This window comes from Anas acuta, chromosome 4 (assembly GCF_963932015.1).
Source record: "Anas acuta chromosome 4, bAnaAcu1.1, whole genome shotgun sequence".
Lineage (NCBI taxonomy): Eukaryota > Metazoa > Chordata > Aves > Anseriformes > Anatidae > Anas > Anas acuta.
In genome coordinates, this window is record NC_088982.1 from 71,451,218 (window position 1) to 71,471,874 (window position 20,657).

Below are 20,657 nucleotides of genomic sequence, written 5' to 3' on the forward strand. Positions count from 1 at the left end.
TCATCCCGTTACCAACGTGCAGCCGAATCTTGGAGAAGTCACCAACTGTACATTCTTTTTTTAATTTTATAACTCAGATGATTGTACATACCTTCCTTTCTAAAAACTAGCCTGGATGTATACGGATAAAAAATACTGAACATTATATTATTAATAACCGAATGCTTAGAACAATCAACTGAACATCCATTACACATTAATCTTTCAAGTTGGATTGAAAACACTAAAAATATATAAAACTGTCATTAACACTTAAAAAAAAAAAAAAATTATGGTATGTGAAACATAAGTATTTCTTTTATTTTTACTGAAAAGAGGCTTATTTTGGTTCAAGGAAATATGTTAAAAAGCTTCTTTTCATTGATTACAGTTGATCAATAACTCACTGGGCATATTGTTGTCAGGCCCGTGGATGCCAGCACTTTCTCACGGTGGTTACCTATCAGCAGTGTTGCCATAAATTATTGCTGAGTCAGAAAGGAGCAGTATCTCCAATCAAAGCATAATGTGCTTTAACTTTCTTCACACTATGAAAGGCAGCTAAGAATCCTCATATTCCTGGTTCCAGTGAGGTCCCTTCTGCAAAGCCTATCACCCTGTAGATCTTTCATACTTTCATACTTTTTATGCCAATCTCTGAACTGGCACAATGCGAATTCAGCTCCGCGCATAATTTATCAGTATTGATTATATTAATACTAGATGCAATAGGCCCATCAGCCTCAGCTTGCACAACGGTCTTCCACTGCCATTGTACTTTCTACTATCTTTCCTGGTGTGTGCGGCCCTGGAGACATCTCCATTTATGCCTCCTTGTGATTTATTTATAGGAGAAGAACAAGAATCTCCCCTCTTCACAATGAAGACATCCCAAAAGTCTGCCTACATATCGACTCACAGTACCTGAAGTCAAGATTTTGCTGTGGTGTTTTCCATTGAGAGGCTTCATGGAGCACTGTCAGCCCCCTCATCTCTTCTAAGATCTGCCCTTCTTCTCAGGCTAATTTTCTCTTGGTCTTTTTTCTCATCAGATTATAGGAAGAACCCTTCTCCCTGTATTATGACCCACCCTTTCTGCATCCTCTTTCAAAACAATTTAAAAATACGAATCAAAGGAAAGGACACTTTAGAACACATCTTTACGACAGTAAATGTGCATTTGTCAGGACATAACACTACCCAGATCCCTTTACTTTGGCTTCATGCCCATCATAAGCCACCTAGTTACATCACATCTGTGTGATGATATACACCAATTGGCATAGAGACTCTTCAGCAAGTGTTTTTTTCAGTCTAGAAGCCCATCTATCAATCAACTTTTTCTTGGCTGGGGCCTTTATGCCAAATCTCTTGGCCATGACTTCTTGTAAGTAGAACGAGGGCATTTTGCTCCTACGTAAGAATAAGCTCAAAATTACTTCTGGTATGTTTCAGATATGGTGGAACAAAGGCTTTCGTGCATCTTTTCACTAACCTCACATATCTTTTGAATCCTCGGCAAAAGAAGACATGCTAAAGGCCTGCTAATCCATAGAATAACATCAAAAGAAGCATGTCATATTTGAAATTCAGAACTGATAAATGAGTCAGCTCTGTCTTTTGCTTCTTCATATTTCTGTGGTTCATGACTCACTCACTTGAAGGATATCTGTCACAATGTCTTTAGCCGTTACTTCACTTTCAGTTTTGATGCTACAGGTCTGCCCAAACTAATAGTAAGATTTCATTGCAGAGTGTTTGTATATCTTCCAGTATTTCCCCCCCACATCATTTAAAATTATTGGAGAAATGGGCATAGGACTGGGTTAACATCTTACATTTTGAGGAGCATCACACTCTACACACACACACAAAACAATAATAAAGAGCAGCAATCTTCTGCTGTTCAGTGCATAACTTCATTAAGGTGGTTGTTGGTCCTTTTATTTAAAGGGAAAAAAAAAAATCTGGTTTGCAACCAGAAAGAAAACAAAACTTGAGTACCTGACAAAGTAAGCAGATAAGCTGCTAGAATAGATAAGCAGCTAGAATATTACTGTACAGCTTTTGAAGCTTCGTGCATTGCCTGCTATCAGAGCCAGGGCAGCACATTAGATAGGGTGCCCTAGTATGATAGTTCTCACTGTGTGTTTCATACTGGGTTTACATTCAGGTGATAAGAGCAGTCACGTCTTTTTAAGTAGGCCAATTGTCCCTCATGCAATTGTGTCAGCTGCTGGGGTTTAAAAATAATTTTGACTAAAAAAAAATAATCTTCATACTAATAGAATCCTTAGACGTAAGATAATGAGATAAAAATTACACAGCTTATATACTTCAATGGGGTGTGGTAAAGCTTAGCACATTTGGATTGCTCATTCACCGTTCAGTCTTATTTCCATTTCCCTCTTTTCTTTTTCTCCTTTCCTGGTTGAATAAGAACAATTTGTCCTTCATAGAAAAACCACACACACGCAGACAAAAAGAGACCATATAGCAACTTCTGTGTTCAGCTACCGCTAGTTTGTATTAAAATGTAGAGGTTTTTTGTTTTGCGTTACTGTGGGGAAAAAACAAACAAACCCAGTATTTTTTATTTTTTGTCAGAGGACGGTTGCTAGCAGTGAAAGCTTTAGCAACACTGTTCTGCTTCAGATGGGCCTGCTGAAAAAAAGTAAAACCCTAAGGCTGAGAAATGAAAAGAAACTTACTTGGAAAAGATGAGACCAGAGAACCACTCTGGAGCATGATGAGAAGATAAAGTAGATAGGACTGAGTATCGAAGAAAATAGGCTGATGGAGCAGCCTGTTGACTAAGCGGTAGTTGTTACAGCCACACAGTCTTCTTCTAGTTTTCATGCATTAAATGTCATATCCAGAAATTCTTAGGATGCTAGAGAAGAGCATTAATAAGCCTTTTCAGCTGCCTGGCATTATTCCTCTGATGTACTGTTTGTTTCCAAAAATGTTATCTCCTTTCCTAAAGAGGCTGAGAATATTTCCTATGCTTCTGCTTGACACAGTTTCCTAGAAACATCTTGATCTTCTGACTTGCAAATACAGAAGATAAACTAGAGTTATTTTTCCTCAATCTCCCGTTCCTCCTCTACACCCTTTATCAAGTCAGTACCTGCACTCATACTATTTCTTCCAAGGCTCTCTTTCATGCACAAAAAGTGTGTCTTCAAGTGATATTTTGTACAGAAAGTGCTCTGAAGCCGGAGCCGGTGATTTTAGATGCGCGTATTTTTAGATAGACAATCAATTTTTGGCTTCAGCCATAGGGGAAACTTGTTTATAGAAAGTGAGACAATTGCTTTATTTTCTCACAAGATCCCTGCCCTCTAAACCAGTGCATTCCTCACTGTCCCATGAGCTTCGGCAGGGCAGCAAAGCTGCAGCACTTGAGCTTTCCCAGGGAGGTTGCCCAGGGGCCGCTCCCCGCCGTCTGAGGGCAGCGGGCAGACCCCACTGGCCTCGAACCGGATTCGCTCCGGATTCGCCCCGGATTCGCCCCGGGGCCGTCCCACACCTGCGGGCGGAGCGGTCCCGGTGCCGGCCGCGGTCCCGCCCCCGGCGGACACCGGCCGCCTCCTTTGAAAGCCGGGGACGGCCGGGAGGGCAGTGCCAGGAGGGAGCTGGGGCTTGTCTGTAAGTTTTGGGGGATCTCTGCTCCCTGTTGGGAGGTGGTGGGAGTCCCTGGGACTTGTGTGGTTAGTGAGGAGTGGTTGGTTGTCCTCGTAACTTGCTCCTTGTGGGGCTTGGGAGCAGCCTCTCCTGGCTTGTTGGGGTGGGCTTGTTGTCTGAGCTTCTGGTTGTATCAGCTATGGTAATGGGTAAATAACTACGGTAGTGGATAAAAAACTACTTCTTACCGTGCTTGTAGGGTGGTATGGTGTGCTTCTGAGCTCTGATGTGAGTGGTGATGGAAAAAACTCTTCTTACAATCTTGCTGGTGGGTTATCTCTCGGTCTACTTGCTTGGTTGACAGAAATAGTGATATTATTAATGGTGAATCTAGAAGCAAAAGTTTTTTTTGTTGTTGTTGTTTGTTTTTGCTTGTTCTAAACCCCTTGATGATAAATGGGAACTAGTGAACTGATTTTTAAAAAGTGGTTTGTGTCATCGCTGAAAGGTGTTCAGTTCCAGAGCCATGCAACTTACTTAGCACTATTGAGTACTTTGTGAGCGTGTGCTGTTGAAGAATCTCTTTGAGCGCTGATATTTTACATGTTCTTGGCTTTTGTGTATTTATTCCTAACTGCGTAGGAAAAAAAAAAACATTCTGGAGTTTCTTCACCTGTTTCAAGGTAGGAGTCTCAACTTGTACTTTCTGAGGCATGAGCTTGCTGTGAGAACCAGGGTGTACAGGACAACAGCAGAGGCAGTGCGCGGGGTTACCCAGAGTATGTACGTACGTGTTCATGCATTTCACTAGTTCCAAAACTTCCTTCCATAGCGAAGAGCTGGGTACCTGCTTGGTATATCTAACTCCTGTGTAGATGTCTGCCATGGCTTGGGTATGCAAGTAGGCTTTCTCTTTTTGTGCTGGTGCTTACTCTTTCTATAAACTCTATAAAGTTAGCTTGAACTAGAAATTCCAAAGTGGTTCTTACTCCTGCCTGGCTCCATGAACTCCTTTCTGCAGGTTTAGCTCTGCACCATGGCTCTGAGCAGGGTTCTGGTGGCAGCTGCCTTTGAGGACTGCCTGGGTGTCTCTTTAGAAAGAGAATTTTAATGCACGGGCTGGCTGTGTTCGTTTATAGAATTACTGCTTCCAATAATATCCCTGCTGATCTCATGAAAGAGGAGAAAAAAAAAATAAACAGTAATGAAAAAGATGCTGGGTTTGTTCCAGCTGAGGCAAACAGTAACTTTTTCCTCAAAACTCCTCTCTTCCCTCCCTCCCGTCACCCTGCTGGGGGACAGGAGGGACGTGATCTGAACGTTGTTCTCCTCGTGGACTTCTAGTGTGCAAGAGGTTTCTTTTCCCTCATGAAACTGTTCCATATGAAGTTCTTTTCCTCCTTATTCCTGTCCAAAGACCGCTCTGTGAAGGTTACTCTGTTATGGCCAAGCAACGTAGCTGAGATGTGTGCTGCTGACTCCTCGCTGAGTTTTGTGACTTCCTGAACGTGCCACTCACATTGTGACAATCTTTTTGGGAGCAACACTCCTGCAAACACGAGTGATGTCGGGCAGACCCTCTCCTGCAAGCCGCTCTGCATGAGCGAGCCTCTGGAGGCCACCGGGCACCCTGTGCCTGAGCCATGGATATGGAGCAGGTGGGCCCTCAGACGTGGTGCTGCAGAAACAACAGAGGAAGGAGAGTGTTTCAGGTGGCTGTTGTGTCTGGAGTAATTAGCAGAATGGCCATAATTCCCTTTTTCCCTTTTTTTTTGAATTTAAAGGGGTGTGGGGGGCACTCTGCCTACAGCTTGCCGTGTGCCTGTAGGAGAGACTTTCCCTCACGGCTGCATCTCCTCCTCATTAACCCTTCCTCCATCCACCCCTCATTATTACCCTTTGCATAACACCTGCAACCCAAACCCCCCTTCCACAGAGCCCTCTGTGTGGCGTGAAGCATCCCCGTGACCGGTTACGGGCTCTCTATTTCTTTCTTGACGGAAATAAATCTTTATATTAATAACTTTTAATATTTTTTTTGAGAAAAGACGCGTTTCTGTGTGTTGGGGGGGAACCGAGCGGGCACCGCCAGCCGCCTCAGGGCGCTGAGGGGAGCTGAGGACACCATGGCGGGGGGGGGGGGGGGGACCCCGATGGCCGTTGCCGCCGCGCGCGCGCAGAGGCGGCCCCGGGGGGCTGCCGTTACCGGCCGGGGGCGGCCGTTAAACAGCTGCGGGCGGCCCCGCCGGTTCTCCCGGCCCGGCCCGGCCCCGCCTCGCCTCGGCTCGCCACAGGGGTGAGTGAGTCACGGCGCGGCGATGGCGGGGGCGGCCGGGGAGCGTGAGGCCGGCGGCGGCGGCCCGCAGCCAGCGCCGCCCCCGCCGCGGAGCCGCCCTGCGGCCGGGGAGGGCCGGCGCTGAGGCGGCGCCGCTGCCGAGTGCGGGGCCGCTCCGGGAGGCTGCGGGGAAAGCTCCGGAGGAGGAGGAGGAGGAAGGGAGCGGGGAGGGTGCAGGTGGCGACGCCGCCCGCCCGTTGGGGGGCTGTGGGCGGGCAGCCCGAGACGTTTTCCTGCTGAGGAGGCCGCGTCGTGAAGGAGAGCAGCGGCTGCCTGGGGCTGGCTGGCAGGTAGGGGGGTGTGTGGGTGTGGGAGGGGGGCACCTGCCTAAATGCTGCCCCCAGCACCGGGCAGGAGGCTGCCAGAGTGCTCCTGAGGCTCCCGGGGGTTAGGAGATGTGCTGAGGGTCGTCGTGGGGTGAAGGTGTGCTGCCGTGGGTCCGCTCCTCGAAGCCAGCCTTCAACTCTGAAGTGCAGCTCAACTTCTTGCTGAGGGACCAGGTACTTTTCCACTACCCCGCACAGCTTCTGCCTTCAACCTAGCTCAAGATCCGTGTGAAAATGGGGCTTCTGGCAAGACTTAAATCCTAAAAGGCAATATAGGTGAGCAGTTGTTCTGCTTAATCTTTCCAATCCTTTTATTTATTTTTATTTACGAGACCTCAGCAAGTTAAATAAATATCTGTCCTGAAGCTACCTAACCACTTAGAAGCAGGTAGCTGCTCGTTACCCAGGAGAATGGCTCCAGGGTGGCACTGTCACACGTACACCTGTTTTGGTTACGCTCCTTCCTGAATCGAGGGGCTCCCAGAAGTTTTGGCAAGCTTTACTCTGCTGCAGTTATTCATCGGTTTGTCTAAAACCCAAGCTGTTTGGTGTTTGTTTTTAATGAAGTTGCTTTTGTTTATTATTTGTTGGTGGGTGTTTTTTGACGCCATATAGCCTTAGTTACTCTTGAATGAAGCCAGTAACTTTTTTTTTTTTTTTTTTTACTTAAATGATCCAGGATTCGATTTACTAGAGGTCAGTGCAATTGCTTCCTTTTTTTTCCCTTCGAGATAGGATTTACTTTGATTTTTCAATTAAGAAGATGTTATCAAAATGTGATCACAGAGAGAAACACAACTGTCTCTGTCCTTCTGGAAAGCATTGTTCAAGGGTACAATGTATAATGGGTGCAAAAATCAAAGGGGGGGAGCTTCGAGTAAAATTGTAAGGTGATGACAATGGGATGTAGACAATGGTCCCTAATGAGATTGATTTCTGTACTGTCCTTGTGGTGAACGTACCCACAATGGAGAAATGAGAACTTGAAGTGGGAAAAGAGTTTCTTCAACTCTGAGGCTGGCAGTCTGAATCCAGAGTAACTTTATGTACCCCTATATCTTAAATCATGAGCCATGGCTTGCACTTTGAGCATCTGTTTTCTGGATTGTGAAAGCATTTTGTGATTGTAGAACTGTGAAATACAAAAGTCATTGTCAGGGTCTAACAATTCTGTTTTCATGAACTAACTAGCTTCCCTCTGAATTAAAACTGTCTGTTCTAGGTAGACACCAGAAATACTATGTCATGTATGCAGTATTATGAAAGACTTCATATTTCCATATAAATAATAATAATAAAAAACCAAATTCACCTCCATGTCTCTAGAAGAGCAGAATAAGATTTCCTGTAAAGTATTTTAAATTCTAAAAAGCAGCTAATTCTTTGAATCCTGTGTGCTCGTATACCTAATGGAAATACAAAGACTGAAAAATATTGTATTGATTTTTGTTTTTAAGGATTAGTAAAGAAAAAGTTATTAAAACAAGTAATGGGCTTTAAAAAAGGAGTAGTTCCTCCCTTGCGAAGGACCAGGGAATGCAAGAAGGCTTTTAAAGAAATAGCTCTTCATGACTTTTCCTTCGTGACTTTTTCTACTATAGAAACTCAGTTTGAAGATGCAGATATTTGTAATAATGTTGCATACTTCTTTAATTTGGATTTGCTTTCTAATTTTGATAGGCTGTCAGCCTACAGTATTACTTGATATTGTTTGCAGGGAGTGGACAATACGGATGCTGTGACACTTTTATTTAGTATGGGTATGGTACTGCAGTGGTCTGAGCAGATGCTGGGAAGACCAGTGCAACACTAGGTCCACTGTCCTCAGAGCTCTCTGTCTGCTGGGAGAATTGTTTGTACCATGGGCACCACTGTCCCAGAGGATGCTGCGGGACGCTCAGTGTGTCGGGCACGCAGGCACCGCGGTCCCAGCAGATGCTGAGGACCTTATGAGCTGCTGAAGGGAAGGATTTGTGTAACACAGATCCCTCTGTCCATGTCACTTGCACCTGTTCCGATGCCATCTCCTAACTGCAGACTGGACCGTGCTGTTTTAGTAAGGCTCTGCAAGCCTCTCCTGTACCAGGGCGCTTGCTGATGTTATCACTACTCCTCCCCGAGATAGCTGCTGTGTGGGGATGTGTAATACAGGGAGACAAGTACTTCCAACTGATATAGTTAAGCTTGGAAGTCTGTCATGTATTTATTGAATTCTAGCAGGACTAAACCTCTTTATAAAACCAAATCAGCCTCAGGAAAACCTGCTGCCCTCTAGGAAATGTATTTACATGCCTGAAACAAGGAGATTGCTGTGCCTTGAGGCTGTGCTTGTAGCTGGGTTAATCTTCCTGCCTTACCTTGTGCTAAGTCCCTTTCAAAATATGCGGTGTCAGTTGTGGGTCCTCTTGTTTGCAGCCTGATGGTGTGAAAAAATTGAAGTTTAGTCTGCTCTATGGATGAGGGAGTTAAGTAGTTTGTTGGAGGTTTTGAAGCTGTTGAGTTAATCGTTGCAAATAGAAAGGTTCTTAATAAAACACTGTTTGGATGTAAATCCTCCAAGGAGGAAATGCTTCAGGATGACTACTTGGAGGGGAACCTGCTTGCAATAATGAAGCTTAGGCAAGACAGCATTATAGTAAAAATAAATAAATAAAATAAAAATAATAATATTGAGCAGCATAACTGTCCCTTCCCCAGATGCGTAACTCCCAAGAACATCCTGTTCATTTGAAGGCATCCGAACAAAATTGCAGATCTCTTGCTTTCCCTCAGTTTATGTAGGTTAACTTGCCACAGCAGTGTCTGCTTCAAGGACATCCCACTAATTCTTTATAGACTTTGTAAACAGAAACTCACTTGCTGCTATCAGTGGAACTGTGAAACTTCCAGAGGGTGAGTTTCATTGGCACACAAAACAATGCCTTAATATTGCTGACTTCTAATTTCTGGCTGCTCTCTTCTGTAGTATTGTTTTCTTTCTATATTGAGACTTTCTTAGGCTCAATCTTCCTGTAATTCTAGGTGATGCAGTAAGTTTCAAGCAAGGCTTTGCAGTGTTTTTGTGTCTATGGTTACTGATACAAAGTGGCCTGGTGTGGCCTTGAGAAAAGGTGCCAAGCCTCTTGGGTACAGCACTGAATGTTTTGGAAAGTTGCATCAGCTTAAATGATTTAAACTGAACTGGCGCAGAGCATATATGGATGCTTGCTTAAGAATGGGTCAACTTAAATTCATTCAGAATTATTTTTAATTTAGCAATAGTAAATCTGCAATACTGAAATAAAATGTGTAGGGTTGAATTCAGTTTCCTAGATACAACCCAAGCATGTTATGGCTGAACGGAGAGTTGGGAGTACAAGTAGTGGTTCAACGTATGCCTTCAATTACAGTAACGTTAATGGCAAAAGAGGCGGAGATCGTGAAAGAAATCAAAGAAAAGTGAGCAAAACAAAAGCAGGAAACTAACAAATCTCTTAAATCATTCATTCTAATCCGCCATCTGAGAATTTACAAGCTGCCTACAGCAGTTTGTAATCACTACTTTCCAGAAACTCCCCTGGCGATTAGTAATGTTCTTGGTGAAAATGAAATTGCAGAGGCTGGCTTACCTGTTCCTTCTGTGTAAAGCATTTTGTCCCAGATAAAGCAATGCAACTTTCAGTGTTTTGGGAGAGGAGATCTTTTTGCTTAGTGTCTCTGCTGATACCTTAGGCCCAGGTCAGTCTTGCTACAGTCACGAACAAATGTTCCAAAATTGAAGCTTTAAATACTAGAATGCTTTAGATGTGCTTTAGGTGCACTTATTCAGTCTTCTCTCTGCAACGCTGCCATCAGGACTTGCAAACCTAGCAAAACTTGGTGCGGTTTGCATTTGTGACTCAAACTCTTCTGAGTTCAGTCACAAATCTGTGGCACTCTTACCTCTAAGTGGAATTTAAATTTGGTTGGTTGCTTTTTTTTCAAGTCTTGGCTACCTATGAAATTAAACGGCTTTTGTGACTATCAGCACGGGATTCCCTCTAGCCTCCAAGAACAAGCCTCTGGCAGAGATTGCCTACAACACAGATCCTGTAAGCTCTACCTTAAAGCCACAGCAAAAGGTAATATCTTCTTACTGAAGTGCTGTTAGAAGTCTCTTGCCACGTTGCCTCCCCAATGTATCTTCAGTAAAACACCTGTGTGTAGAAGTCATCTGCTTTTTACTGTTTCTGAGTTCAAACATTAGTTTGAGTTACTTTTACAACTACATGCAGCACAGTGTGACTACACTAAGTCTCTTAAGACCTTAAGCTGTTGTGTGGTGAGTGACTCACTTCTCACAGAAAGCAATGTGAACCGTACCTAACGGTGACAAAATGTTTGCTTATGCACACACCCCAGTTCCTGCTTATGCTTACTCGAGTGCTGAGCAGTTGCCTAGTGCAGCAGTTGTACTGATTCTCCTTGTTTAAAGTAACAAACTTTGGTGAAGAGAAACAGCAGTAGTGAAGCTCATACCTCATAGCTGTTAATTGTTTAATTACAGAGGGCATGATACGTTGTATATCTGGTTGGTAGTTCTAATACATTTCTACAGCAATTACAGCTCATCTGATTCTCGTCCTTCCCCCGCATCAACCTTGTAAATGGGAAACAGCACTTGCTGTTTGTAGATGCTTTATAAAAGTGCCAAATACCACTGCCCATGTTTCAGTTTGAGACTGAACACAGACTGTATTGAGGCAAACTGTTCCCATCACTGCTGCTGCCTCTAAAGGACGCTTTAAAAGCTGGAATGCTGTGTTACTGTCTTAGCAGTGTTGAAAACATACTTGATGTAGTATTGTAGGATTCTGTCATCTGATCCTCTGCCAGTTATTCTGGTTTGAATTTATATTGAAATTATAATGCACAAAAAGAAGCCCTTAAACTGAAAATTTGAAGACAGCTGTTGTTGCTCAACGTTGAGAGAAATTCACTGCTATAGACCTATTTTGGATTAGTTTGTACTTCGTATTTTTGGTAACTTATCTGCTTCAGGTGTATATAGAAGCTCTCAGTATCTTACACTGGTACTTGCACTTAGCTTAAAAAGTTAATGTGTTCTTTTAGTTGCTGTGTATTAGGAGCCTGACAAAATCCCTATCCAAGTTTATTTCCTATTTTCATAATACTGCACTAATCTGTGAGGAGACTGTGTAAGAGTGTTGTAACTTACCCTTCTTCTGCAGTGCCTTTCTTGGACACAACCTTGTCTTCATTTGATTTCAGTCTGATTCTGTACATTGTTTTGAGTGTGTCATTTGACAAGAATTAACTTATGTCTTCTGGCGTACCACCTTGGCCTTGTAGAGGCTCATTATGAGCACAAAATTTGGCCTTACTTGACAAGTAACAAGGCTGGCTTAAGATGCTTCTTCAGTGGCAGTTACTGCAGAAGTGCAGATGCTCAGTCTGCTCTATCTTCACAGAATGGTGGTGTTACAGTCCTGATGTGTACTGTGCACACAGCTATAAGTGATTTGGAAAGTGTTTGAAAAAACAACTCTGCACGATGTAGGAAACATGCCAGCATGCTAAAGCTGGTCCTCCAAAGTAGAGCTGTGTGTCTTCCTGTCCTGTGAGGAAAGAACAGTGACTGAAGCAGTCAGAATCCTAGTAAAAGCAGTCAGGTACTAAAATGGAGGGGGAACTTCTCAGTGTCTTGTTTTTCCCAGAAATATGTGAACGTCCATGAAGAACTTCTTCCTTGAGAGGAAGGGCCGCGCCGTCCCCTTTGGGTATGAAGCAAGGGGTATTAAACACACTGCTCCTCCTAAGGTGCCGTAGCAGACTTAGATGTCAGTATGAAGACAATTTCCAGAAGAGCTGAGTGTTACAGATGTATGCTGCTGTACCCTGCAGTGACTGGATCATGATTTGGCAGACCCTTCTAAAATTCATTGTTTTCAGTGGTGTTTACCAAACAACTGAAACTGAATACTACACAACCTACATAGCTGCACAGAAAGCCCTTCTAACTGAGGGTAGCTTTTTTGTGGTAACCATGGTGGCTAGTTTCATCTATGCAGTTCCTAAAAATTGAATAAGCTGTTCTTATATGCATGAGAAGACGTAACTATGACTAAGTTGCTTCCTCAGTGTAGTACTGGTCAGTGTAAAGTAAGATGGAGTAATGTATTCATGTATGGTAAAAGTTAAAGTAACTTTTAGTGATTTCTAAAAGTTGAAGATGAATAAAATTACACCTCAGCTGATAGTCACAGGGCAAGGCATGATGCTTGTCAAATGCCAAAGCTAAAGTAGTTAGACTAAAGGAGCTCTATTGATAAAGATAGATAAATACAGTTCTTGCTCTAAAAATATTTTTCACTTATATATAGGGCTTCTTTTTTAAAAAAGAGTTATTATTCTACTGATTACAGGCAGCTTACGCTTTCCAGTGTACATCACACTAGTCACTGGGTGGTCCGAACAAGATAAGTAGCTGTCTGGCTTAGTTTTACTCTGCAGTATGAATGCTTCCACAAGTGGTTTCTGATTTTTATTTCTTTAACTTGGACTTAGAGAAAGCTTCAAGTAAAGTCTTTGACATCTTTGGTTTCAGACTGAACACTTTAACTCTCTTCCATCTGAGTGGCGTTAGCTAAACTGAGACATCAGCAGGAGATTCTGGAGGGGGAGTGGAGGAATGTAGCGGGGAGAGGTGCTGTAGGAAAGCATGAGCGCCCTGTTCCATCTTGGTGCATTAAGGACAAACTCCTGAGCCTTGTGTTTTTTCCTTATTTATGACTTGAAGTATGCGTATTTATTCCTGTTCTCCCCCTACACCAGTGAAATCAAGCACAAATCCTTTAGCACTGCAAGCCTTTTTAGAATATGTGTTTAAGGCAACACAGTTTGTTCAAAACATGATTGATGTGTGTAATGCACAGGAAAGAGCTGTTAATTATGGAAGTAATTGTACATTGAGTAGTTGATAACTATTGCAACTACTAGGGCAGATGCAGGAGGAATGTTGTAATTGGGGCTGAAGTAAGTGCTACCTCAATTAATCTTCCATAACACTTATAAAAAATAGTTAATCCAGTTTTAATAGGTTGCATTACTCAGCAGGTGTTGCGCTGATATTATGTAGCTTATGCTTTCGTTACTTGTTGCTAAAAATGAAACACGAAAAAAATCTGCTTACATGTGCATTTATAGTGATAATCTACAGTGTTTTCAGTTATAATCATTTCTCTTTTCATCAAAAGGCCTGTAAACTATAGGACAGCATTTTTATTGGATATTTGCAGTAGTGTGATGCAGCAGGTGAAAGCCAGTCGTAGTGCGTAAAAAATGTATTGTTAAATGGCTTGTGTTTGTCCTGTTGCTGTTATGACTAGGGCTTTAACACGCACTGTTTTCACATTAGTATATGTGAAACAACTAGCCTCTTACCAAGCAGTTCAGGATGGATTCATGCCTTAGGGAAAGCATGTAAGTGTGTGAATGCCTTGTCCTGTGCTGTGCTGCCTCCTGAATGTGTGCTGATGCCCTGTAGTTAAACAGACTAGTGACCTGTTTCCTAGACCAAGTTGTCACTGAAGTCCACGTTTCAGCTCAAATGTTGAGGCTTAGTAGTAACTGGAGTTCTTGCTGGGGAATATCTCTGTGTGTGTGTAGGGCATTCAATGCTCTGGTGTCTGAATGTGCTCAAGAAACCTTACTGTGAATTGTGACCCAGGCCCTTGGGATGACTGCCTCAACTTCTTGCAGAATAAGAGAGCAGCCTGTGTGATCTTGGTGCTTATGCTTTTGCCCCATAGAAGCAGAGGTGAACAGGCCTCTATTCTGCCCAGCTCAGTTTCATAAGTCTTACTGACAGACATGAGAGCTTTCAGCTTCCTAAAGCTTTCTCTGAGCAGTCCCTTTTTAGACAGCTAATTACTCTGTTGGAATGGGACTGTTTCAGTGTTGAAGATGCTACTACTCTTTTGAGTTATGTTTTAGCATAACTGTACTAGGAATGTAGGAAGGACTCTTGGCTTTGGAAGATGTCTTTCATCAAAAAATGGGATGCTTCTTTTCTGTGTATGACCAGCACAGCTGAGTCTACTCTAATAATTAAGGCAGCTCACAATGTGCATTATTCCAAATAAAAGGAAATCAGTCTCGCTCAGGGGATGGAGATGATTTTCAGGCCTGACTTGCTTGCCAGTATTTGCTGGAATGCTGACATTGCTGTTTCTTGTGTATTTTTCCCTCTTGAATGGGACACCGAAAGATGGGAAGTCATCTGGGAAGCTTTAAGAATAGATTATCTAGCTGCTGTAGAGCTTGGAGCCTGCTTTCTAGAGGACCTAAGCTACTTAACTCTAACTCAATTTGTATCTTGTGCCTGTGCAGCATTTTGCATTCCTTGTGGTATGAAGACTTTTTTTAGATGGCTTCTTTAAACTTTTTTTTCATATGTGCATGCTATTAAAAGATCTTCTGGTTATTTTATGTATATAAAAACAGATTCTCTGACTTATTAAAAGTCAAAGTATTAGGAAGGGGAAAAATAGATTGGGTCTGTGCCTTTTAGATGATTCTATTTAAAAAAAAAAAAAAAAAACCACCCAATGACCCTACACATGAGTAGTTTGTGTTCAACTATCTTTGTACAGACTTAGGGCAGAGATAACTGTACCTCATGCAGTTGAATGAAATCAACACTGACCTGCAATGAGTTCAATTTACATAACCTAGACTTCCTGCAGGAACTAACTCTATTACTACTGCTTTGGAAGGAGTGGAGCAGCATAACACAGGGTGGAACTTGCTATTATCCCAGCCTGACTTCTGCTTCCAGCTAAATAAAAGATGCTCTTGTGGGTGGCAGCTTGTATGACAAGTCCTGAACCAGTCCATGTTTGTATCTTGTCTTGATGAAACAGTTTTAAGAGAGCATGAGCAGGGATTAGTGCAGAATGCTTTAGGCTGTCATTTTGGGCTGCCCAGCAGTTGTTAACATCTTGGTACAACTCTGAAATGCTAGCATTGCAGTCCAATGTGCATGGGTCTTGTTTTCTTCCCGATTTGTTTCTTCTAGTCTGAGAGCTTCTGCCTCTAGACTTTGTGGTACTGTAACTGCTACTGGGGAGGTGCTTCTTATTTTTAATGCCTGTCCTGGAAAGGCAGTTGGTGTTAACACATTTGTTGTTATCCTTGCCAGGTTGTGTTATGGCTACACAACTGGAACACAAAAGACAAATTTGACAAGCTATCAACTTCTTGAAATGGTGACTGTCAGGTGAAGTCATCCCAATTCACCTTTTAGATCAAGTCTATGTGAGACTTCCTTCATACCGTTTGCTACCTCTCCAGAACAGGTGTGTGTGCCTAATGTAGCTTTGGCTTCACTGATATTTGGATGCACTGGCCTGCCTGTAGCAAGTTATCCTGCCTGAGGAGATTAAGTAAGAGCAGAGGTATGTGCAGTGGCTGTATGTAGCTACAAAACGGCTGTAGAACAGCTGATCTTTTAGTAGGCCAGCACAAGGGTGCGTAGCATCAAGCCTCCGTGTTAGGTGTAGGTAGGTACCTTAGCAAGTGGGCTGGGTTGCTGTAGTGCTATGTTGACAACAGATCCTGAAATGGAAACTATTACAAGGTCTAGCTTTCAGGTTCTTCTCCAGACAGTAACTTATTATTTTGACTTGCCCTAAAGTTATAAGGCCAGTTGTAAGGCAGCGTGTGGACTGCCCTTGCTGATGCATGGAAATATTTTGCCATAATTGAGATTTTTGAGGAAGATGTGCAGGAGCACAACAGAAATGCTAGTATGTGGTCAGATGTCCTTCCTCATGAGAAGACACCAGCTGGGAGACCAGAATAATTGTTTTTTTTAATGTGTCCTAATCTTGCTGAAGTACTTTCTCTTCTTTAGAAGAAGTGATTCAATAATTTCCAGTTGAACACTGAGTTCTTTCTCTTGTTACACAGCTGAGATTCACCACTTATTTACTATCCGCTGTGGTTACTTGGCTCACATGCACAACATCACTTGTCTTGGTGAGTCTGGAGATGACACACAGTTTTTGTCAGCTGGAGCTCTGGCTGCTGCAGTGCCTCTTCTGGGGGATAACTTTTTCCAGAACCATGTTTGTCACCTTGTTTATAGTTACTGTCTTTCCATGTTTCAGCTAGTCTGCATAAATCCTTCAAGTCTTCTCTTCTTCCCAACTCAATGCACATTTAGATGTCTGGTGGGTCATGGGATAGGATGCTTTTTGAATCACTTTCATAAAATGCTTTCTATCCAGAAGGAAGTTTGAGAGCTCCAGGACCACACATGAGAATGTGGCTGAACTGTGAGATGTAGTTGTAAATATACTTCTCCAAGTTTGTTTTCTCAAATTTTTGTTTGCTCAGTCACAGATTTCTTTATCTTGACCTTGCTATTTTTCTTTGGCCAGAACTGGGAGTATTCTTCATAGTTAGTAAGATGAATGTCGGAACTAGACTTGGGTTCCAGCTTGGTTTTGTTTCCTACTGTGGAAATACTATCTTGACTCAAGTTAGTGACAGTCACGTTACTGGCCAGGTCTTTAAACAAAGAAGCGGAAAATGAACAATATACACATTTAGTAAACAGGGATTCAGAGTGAGCATCACGAATGTGGTTCTTTCAATCCTTTCTAAGAGCTTTAGGCAGTAAACTTCTCAAACTATTAGGTGAGAAGGGGAAGGAAAATAAATGAAAGGATGAAATGAAAGTCTCACGAGGGGCTTGACATAGAAAGATTTCATTACTGCAGTGATGTTCAGTGTGGGGTTGTTAAATGCTAGAAGACAGAAAATACTTCTTATCAAAGGCTGCAGTATAGCAAGAAATAATGGAGAGAGGTTTGTATTATTTTGGAGATGTTTAATTACTTAGGCAAACAGCTCTGAGGGGCAGTAAAAACACGTTAATAGTACTCTCAGCCTTCTCACTCAACACCTGCCCACCTCTAGGGTGGTGCCTCAAAAGGAGATGGCGAAATGTCTGGGAAAGGTATTGCAGAAAGATTTCAGTGGTACTTGTGATTGCTGCCCCACTCCTACCATCCATTAGAAACCTTATTTTTCGCTACTACCCCGTGCTGTGGGGAGATGTGTGACAGGCAGAAGAACAGATAGCCCAAAGGAAGCATGTTGTGCTCATCAATCTGTAGAGGAAACAAAAATGAAGAAGGAAGTGTTGAAGTACATAGCACTTCTAAGCGTTTAAAGCCAAACAGTGTCATTTTCCATGACTAAATATTAAAAGGAATTATTTTTTCTTGTCAGCATAATGTGGAAAGTATGTTCTTCTATTAATAGAAAACCTTGAGCTAGTGGAACAGTTGAACAAGTTTAAGGAAGACCATGGGATTGGGTTAAAAATTTAAATCGTGATGACTTTAAGTTTTAACTCTACAGTACTTAAACATGATGGGTAGCATTTTGGTAGGGAGGAAAAAACAATTATGGCAGTTACAACTTCAGTTATGACAAACTGGCAGCTAGAAAAACAAATCAGCACAACAGCACAGATTCCTGTGAATTTCCTACATAACCATTTGTGTATTAATCGTGGTATTAGTTGTTCAGTAGTCTTAATGTCTGTGTTAGAAATAAAACCAGATAACTGCTGAAATACCAGGGCAAGGGAAGCTGTGAACATGAGAGGAAAATGGTGGTGGGGAAGCCAACGGGAGCGCGGCCATGTCGCGTAATGGCGGCCACGTGAGGGGCTGGGTGTCGCGTAATGGCGGCTGCGTGAGGGAGGAGGTGTCGTGTAATGGCGGCTGTGCCCCTGAGGCGGGCTGGGAAGCGAGACCTGTGTGCAAGGGAGGCGAGGGCTGCTGTGAGGGCAAAGCCCTCTTGTCCAGAGTTAATTGGGTGATGGTGGTGGTAGGGCGATGGTTGGACCAGATGATCTTGAAGGTCTCCGATCTTAATGGTTCTATGATTCTATCTGGTGTGTGTGACCCGGCTTGACAAAGAGGGCTGAGAATTCCCGGCTCTCACTGGAGCTTTGGTTGTGCTGCAGGAGCCTCGAGTTGCTGATGGCAGGTGGGGTTGGGAGCCCCTGGTGGTAAGGGCAAGGTGAGGAGACAGAGGTGGGGACTGCAGCAGGGAGCAGGTTGTGGCTCATCATCTGTGCCATCTGATCTCCATGTTTACTGTTAGTGACAGGATGTGCTGTGGATGTCATCCCTCCTGGATACTACTCATGAGGCTTTCTAGGCAGCTGGACCAGAGCTGATCACATTGAAAGCTATTTAGGATATGGGTGTGGGAGAGGGGAAAGAGAAGGTGTTCAGGGTATTCCATAACACACTCACACACCCTTCCAGATTTGTTTCACACTGGTGTGTATATCACATAGGGTACAATGTGTCAGGATGCATGTGTGGGATACCCTCAAATAGGGAAGGAAAAAGAGGTGGGATGTTTCTGTTTCTGAAAAAGGATGTTTTCATTGCTTGGGACTTTACAAGTGTTGCTCCTATGGAGGCGTCTCTAATTAGTAATGTGGGGTTGTGACAAGAACTGAGGGATATGTGAAACTAACTTAAGGTATGAAGCTAACCACTTTTAAATGTCTCCTGTCCTCAGATGTGGAGTCTTTCTGCTCTCTCTGGATGAGGACTGTAGTTACTGGATATCTTTCCAGTCATATGTCTTGCAAGGACTAATGTCTGTACTGCATCTTTGTTAAACATGACCTGTGAGGGATGAGGCTCTGTGTATACTGAGGCGCTAAAATAGCTTTTGTCTGGGCTGTACAACTTGTGCATGTACTTCTGGCTTATTACCTGCTAACACTGTAAAGTGCTCTGTGGATTTAGGCAACTGCTATCCTCTTTAAACTTAGGAAGAGGGTTTTTTATTGCCTCAGGGAATATTTGGGAATGTTCTCATAAATGTGACCTCTTACTTTGCAGCTGGTGCTATGCTTCTATTTGGGAGTAGCACAAGGGAAAAACTTGCCAGGCGTTATCTCTTTAGTAGTTGCCGAAATATTTTTAGGATGTATCACTGATAAGTTTCCCCTAAGTGTGTGGCTTTCTAGCTGCCTCTTGCCTGATAAGCTGTAGCAGAGTCTCTTTAAAGCACACATTAGTCAGTGCAATTGCTCACCACCCTGTGATGAAAGTGGTGACTAACCTCTCTCTCTGACTTTCCATGGTGAAGCACAACCTTTTACCCTCGGTAACTGGGTGGAGGATTTTATAAAACATTATGAAACATTGCTGCCTCCTGTGCCGCTCCCGGTGGCTGGTAACTGCAACTTTCCTGTGATCTAGAGAAGACGTGGGCTAGGCTGCCAGCAAGTCTTTATTGTGTCCTTTGGGGAAGGATCTTTCTTTGGGTAGTAGTACCTTGACAGCATCAAGAGGCTAGAGCAAAATAAAAGTGATCAGTGCAGAGAACGCTGAAACACTCAGACAGTGAACTACATGTACATAACAGCATGATGATCCTGAGCCTTATTTTGTTATTTTTTCCTACGTTATCTTTTGCCTGGTAAGACAGAGGTAGTACAGTGACTTCTACTCTTTATGGAGTGTTTATAATAAGTTTTCCTTTAACGAGCGGGGAAAAAAAGATGCAAGCCCAGTGCCGCTTTGCAATGTTACAAAATAGGCAGTCGTTCAGTACCTTTTTGTATTTATTCAAAAGCAGCTGATTGGGAGCTTAAATATCAACTCAGCTTAGCATGCTGTTCTGTCCAGAAGCATCCATTAAAGGGCAACAAGCTCTTGGTCAGCAAATAGGATCCTTTGGAGTCTGGGGACCAAACAGCTGAAGATCTTGAAGATGCCTTCAAATGATTAAGGCAAACTTACTCAGTGATGTTCAGAACGATAGAGCTCAGATGTTTTTCCTTTGTTCGCGTTGCCATTGGGGTCCTGGTAAGTGCTTCTAAGGAAAAACCAATATAGACTCGCAAGTGACAATATGATAATCTGTTCTGAGAGTGTTTGAATGAGCAGTACTTCTGTAGTACAGCTTTATCTCCTGCTTCTTCAGAATCACGAGTGACAAGTGTGTTGGCAGCCTATCAGAGAATGTAGATAAGCTTCCGACTTCCAGATAGTCAAACTGCAATCCACTTCTTGCATGTGTTTATGTAGTGCAAGCATAAACATTGTACATCTGAAAGATGAGCTTGGCTCTGGGAATATTTTTTACTGTAGCAAAATAGGTATAATAAGCTAATCTATTAAGCTCAGTCCTGTTTTTCATACCAAAGTGTACTTTGCTCAGATCTGGTTTAGCAGTGTTTTCTGTGATCTATGTGCAGTTTGAGGCATACATAAAGGATGGAGAAAGTGCTACTGTAAATCTGGAGACCTGGAATACTTAAAATTAAGTCAAATCTTAAATTACTGCTATCAAGATAGCAG

At 42.9% G+C, this 20,657-nt stretch overlaps 2 protein-coding genes across 5 annotated transcripts in view; one reads left to right on the forward strand and one right to left on the reverse strand.

Moving 5' to 3' along the window:
• ETNPPL (ethanolamine-phosphate phospho-lyase) overlaps positions 1 to 20,657 on the reverse strand; it is a 397,476-nt gene that overhangs the window by 39,750 nt on the left and 337,069 nt on the right. The gene's annotated exons all lie outside the window — the stretch shown is intronic.
• SGMS2 (sphingomyelin synthase 2) overlaps positions 3,512 to 20,657 on the forward strand; it is a 38,763-nt gene continuing 21,617 nt past the window's right edge. Inside the window, exon 1 of one of the 4 annotated variants that reach the window (XM_068681920.1) lies at positions 3,512 to 3,630. The gene's annotated coding sequence lies outside the window, so the exon portion shown is untranslated. Of the gene's footprint in view, positions 3,631 to 5,877; positions 5,903 to 5,930; positions 6,232 to 6,280; positions 6,544 to 20,657 lie in introns of those variants that run through there. The other 3 variants (XM_068681926.1, XM_068681919.1, XM_068681921.1) reach the window with 3 other exon arrangements.